This window comes from Onychomys torridus, chromosome 10 (genome assembly GCF_903995425.1).
Source record: "Onychomys torridus chromosome 10, mOncTor1.1, whole genome shotgun sequence".
NCBI lineage: Eukaryota > Metazoa > Chordata > Mammalia > Rodentia > Cricetidae > Onychomys > Onychomys torridus.
The window spans coordinates 18399654-18405122 of NC_050452.1; the positions used below are offsets into that span (position 1 = coordinate 18399654).

The 5469-nt window shown below is 43.8% G+C and overlaps 1 pseudogene; it reads left to right on the forward strand.

Moving 5' to 3' along the window:
* The first annotated feature begins 4247 nt into the window (after positions 1 to 4247).
* On the forward strand, positions 4248 to 4402 carry LOC118592661 (annotated as a pseudogene).
* Positions 4403 to 5469: the final 1067 nt, after the last annotated feature.

Sequence of the window (5469 nt, forward strand, 5' to 3'; positions counted from 1 at the left end):
GGGGGAAAGTTCATGGCTGCAAAGTCTCGGTTATCTGCACAGAGTGGGACAGTACTCCACAATCTCACACATCTGCTTCCAGGAAGCGGAACTAGCCTGAAACCATGATTCCCTGTGTTGTTTTGAGAGATTGAGGGGAAATCGGTTTCACATCTCTGAACCAAATTTTATTCATCTATGAATCTGTCTCTTAGGTTTTTGGGGGGGTTGCTTGTTTGGTTTTTGTTTTCTTGTTTTGTTTTTTGAGCTATAACAAAATGTTAAGAGTCTAGTTACTTACAAAGAACAGAAGTTTATCTGTCTCATGAGTCTGGAGGAGAAGTCTAAAAGCAGGATGCTAGGATCTTGACAGGGCCTTCTTTTTGCATCATAATAGGACAGAAGGTGTCACGCAGTAAGGTAGAGCATATGTGCTTGCTGAGGCTTTTCCCTTTTATAAGGTCCCTGATGGCATCATGGGATCCCCACTTTCAACTGATCCTAACTGCCTACTGTCTTAGTTCTCTTTCTGTTGCGGTGATAAAACACTCTGAGAAAAGCAACTGAAGGGGAAGGTATTTTAACTCACGGTTTAAGCGCAAACCATCACAGCAGGGAAGCCGTGGCAGCAGCAGTCGGAAATCACAGCCACCGGGAGGAAACAGAGAGCGGTAAAGGTAAGCTAGTTAGTGTTCAGCTTGCTCTTTCCATTTCACACAGCCTAGGATTCCCTGACCAGGGAACTGTCCCACCAACAATTTAGATAAGTCTTCCCACATCAATTAACATAATCAAGATAATCTCCCACAGACCCGACCAGAAGCCCGACCAGAAGCCCATTTCCCAGATAATTCCAGATCCTACCAAGTCGACAATTAATGCTAATCATCACACCTATTGTGATGACTAATCTTGACTGCCAAATTGAGTGGAGCCAGAATCCACCAGGAACGCACGTGTGGGCATGTCAGTGAGATTTCCAGAGAAGATTAGCTGAGGGGAAAAGACCCTCCTTCAGAGTGAGTGATACCTTCCAACTTGTGGCTTCTGAGGTCCAAAGAAAACCAGCATTGCCTGCATGCCTTCTTCCTGAGCCAGAGCACCTCTCTCTGTTGCTGTCATCCCGTTCTCTGATAACATCAGATCCCAGCTCCTTCGGCTTTCCAGAACGGACTGAAGGAGACCAGTGATTTTCCAGCAGTTCTCAAGGACTTCAGCGCCGGGTTAGGAATGGAAAGGCATTCAGTTAGTTCCCAGGGCTGAATGCCTACTGGATTCTCAGCCCCTCAGCATGTACACAACAACTGTTGGACCACCCAGACCTCTAGTGCAAGCCAGTCTAACAAGTTCCCTTTCCCTCTTTTGTCAGACACACAGACACACATATATAAAGCATTTCACAAGAACCAAGAAAAAAGAAACAGTTTCTTCTTTATCATTAGGTCTTATAACTGCCATCCTGAAATAGTTTCACTTTATTTTTAGCTTTATATTTTTAATAAAACTACAAGGCATCAGGATTTATGTAAACGTAATTTAACATTAAAAAGTTTCTGTTTTGCTCCAATTTTCTAACACATCAGAAATCTCAGCCAGTGGTATGTGCCTTTCAGATATTAAAACTTTTGCATAAAATGAGAATTCAGTCAACGACATCCCCAAATCATTAGTCAGAAGAAGTTAGCTCCTAACTACTACAGGTGATTTCACTGAGAGACATTTCAGCCTGGAATTTGCTGTGATGGAGGCCAGGTGAGTGCAAGCCCTTCTGAGCTTGGGGAAGACCAAGAAAACGAAGCAGGAACAGCGGTAGCGGCTTCACAGGGAGGGAAACTACAGTGTGGGTAACAGGACTTCCTGCAACTCCAGAGTGCAAGATGTACCCACTGCTTCTCTCATCTAGCGAGACTGGGGTCAGCCTCAGAAGTGCTGCTGCTTGGTGATGAGGTATAGTGAGGCCATAACCAAGCTTGTTTTATGTTTGTCTATTGGTTTTGTCAGTGTAGGACACTCCAAGGTGTTGTTCCTTTCTCATGTTGAAGGCATTCAGGTAGGCTGAGGAAGGCAGTAGTCAAAAGTCGCTCTGGATCAAAGCCAAGAGCTAAGAATTTCAGAGAATGTGGGGTCTGGGCCAGGGGCTTCCTATAGGCTGTACAAACAAGTGATTTGGCCTTGGTAACTTACTGGAAGTTGACTCTTTGGGGCTGGATCTTTATTTGTGTTCTCTCCTGGGGCCTCTGGCTAGAACTCACTTGTCTGCAGGGGTGGTGTTGGGGGCGGATTCTTTGTTTATAATAATTGCCTAAGGTCAACTGCCTGCCTGAAAGTCTGAGCCAGTCACCTGAGGAATGTGTTTCTCTAAGGTATTCTCAAATGCTGGCCCTGGTGTTGGAGGGACTGTCCCTTTGAAAACAACTGACTGAAGTGTGGCTCTCCCTCAGAATCTACAGGGGATTTTGAGATATCCTGGCTATACCAAACCTGAGGGTACTAGAGTCATCTAAAGAAGCATGTGATCGACACACTGCATCCTTTATACTTTCAGTATATCGGGAATACTTTTAATAGCTGTCCTTTACAATGTATAGTCTTTCCATGCACTCCATCTCTCCAAGGAACTAAACAGTTTATCTTTGAACTGGATTTCAACAACACTGTGACTAATATTCAGACTACTGTGAGACAGTGGAAAGAGTGTGGATTGTGAGTAGTTCATATTTACTGAGCACAGTTTTTATTCCAGGCACTAGGCAAACATTGGTTCAGAAAAGTTAACCTACCTAGGATAGATGAATCCACAGGAAACAAGAAGTCATGTTGGAACCCAGGCTGTCTGATTCCTGGGATCACAGTTGGCTTTATGCCAGCTGTTGCTCTTCCTATAAATGACAAATAAAGACTTGATCACAATAAAATGCTTGTCACTCCTAAAACACTCCTGACAGTGGATCTAAATTTCTAGACTACACTCAGCCCAGTGTCCTGAAGTTTCAAGACATAGAGGACCACTCACACGCACCTTGAGAAAAGAAAAACTTTATGAAAGAGCCCACAATGCTGCCTGTGGGTGTTTCAGCAGCCAGTCCTTCCTGTCTCTCATGGGGATGCTTCTCTGTGGATCTTGTACCCCTCAGCACATTTGCTTCCCTCTGGTATTCAAATTCCCGAGGCTCATTCACAAGTGAGTTTCTGCTTTTAATTTTCTCAGCACCTTCACTGTGAATGAGGTTGGCATCTCCATACTCCCCAAATGGATGTTCTAAGCAAGAGATGCTCATGCTGAGTAACTGTTCCCTTAGTCTTCTGTTGTGCTCCCATTAGCGTTGACAATTACTATCTTGGGTAATGTGACTCCAACAGCCCAATCAGCTACAGAAAGGAGGTCTCTTATATAAACCTTGGCAAAATAGGTGAGCAATAACTTTGTTCATTAGGTTATTATGACTTTGAATGAAAAAAAGTTGAAAGATTCCACATGTATCTTGTTCTAGCTAGGCAGTATCTATTTTCTCTAAGCCATGATGTTTTATTGAGTTCAGCATGTCAAAGGCTTCCAGGGAAAGATCCCAAAGTGGAGGGATTCATGCCATTCCTTCAGGAGGGGTTGCTTCCACAAAAAGCTATCTTCTTGGGGACCAGGATGAATTGCACACCTAATGTTTAAACAAGAGTGAAATCCTGGCTTAAGAACATACCAAGGATAATGAGATTCTGCTATCAGGGATTACACTGGGATTGTTCAGGTGGTGATCACCCTCCCTGGAGCTGTTCTCTTGAAAAGGTGCAGTGTGCATTAACTGTCCCTTCCCTCGCTTGCAGCTGTGCAGTCCACTCAAGGTAGGGGCTCATGTGTTGCATAGGTAGGGACATCTCCGGCCCTAAGTTAATCATTTGAACCAACTTCATGATAGCAGTTCAAAAGCATTTGAGCCTCCGCTCAACGTCAGACACAGTGCATGGGTTAGTTTGTAAAGTAAATAAGATTGAATCAAGGTCCCCAAAGCTCAGAGGAGAAGGTAGACACTAAACAGGATTCACTGCACTGTTAATGGCACAAATATATGTCCTAGACACTATGTGGCCAAACAGGCTCAGTAGTGTGTAGGTTGAATCCTGAGTATTATTTTTTCAGTCAGTGTCTCTCAGACCAGCATGTCAGGATCCATTCAAGTAGATCACAGCTGCAAGCCCTAGAGTGAGTGATTCTGTATACCTGGGTGGTTCCTAAGAGTATGCATTTCTAGCAAGCTTACTAGAGGTGTGGATACATACTTACCTGGCAGGGGAGATCTTATGATCATGAGGGTGACTTTCCTAAGGTGAGACTCATCCATTGCACTACAGGTATGCTAACCCATGATTTCTCCAAAAGCAGGAAAGTCAACTGCATAATTTGTGGTAGTAGAGAGTATTTATGCTCTACCACCAAAAAGAGGTGTGGATGCTGCCAGTCTGTAGAGCACACACAGATAAACCTTTCTCTACTCCATGACTTGGAACAGTGTGTTCTCTGTCTTGCCCTGGGTTCTACATGGGAAATAAGAAGAAAGAAGCAGGGTGGGCCCTCCAGCTCATGAAGATGAACTTGAAATAGATGCAGGGCAGACTGGCACCATTGTCTGGTGGTTGAGAATGAAAGTCTGGAGTTCAGGAAATGTGCTGATGGTAGTTGTCAGTGGATTAGGAAGTGATGTGGCTCCAGAGGAGTTGTAGGATAAAGAGATATCCCCCTCTCTGTGTCACACACTCACTCTCTCTCCCTCCCTTCCCTTCTTTCTACGCCCTCCCACACACACTCTATTGCTCCCTCATCACTTTTTTCTTTTCCTCCTTCTCTTGCTGATATATATTTTATAATGCCTTCTGTAATCTTCTGTAATTTACAATGCTGTTCCTCAAAGCATATCATGTAAGCCAATCCAATAAACTCTCATACACACACATATATGTGTACATATGTATATGCATATGAATATATATATGCAACATACTAATTGTTTCTCTAGAGAACTTTAATACAATATTCAGTTTTTCTCCCTACTGGTGATGATGTCATGGGCTTTAGAGAAGAACCTAACTTTCCTAAACCAATCTAATTCCCAACTGCACTCTAAATACCTATCTTTATGGCCCTCATCAGAGAAGCTTCTCTTTGCAGAATACAGGGGCTTCTACAGAGACCTACAACTAGTTAGAATGCAGACAATAAGTGACTAAGATGTCCAGCTTCAAATGGGACATCTAAAACACCATTCTAACACCTACAACCCAGGGAACAACATGAAAGAGGAGAAGGAAAGATGCTAAGAGCCGGAAGACTAGGACGACTGTGGAAAGAGAGTGTCCTAGACATGACAGGAATGCTGCACCCGCAACATGGTCGCCTAAACAATATCCACACAAGACCCTATCCGTCAACACGTCATCATGGATGGTGGGGAGAATCTCATGAGGCTCCACCTCCAAATGAATGAGCTGCTAGCAAGTAAT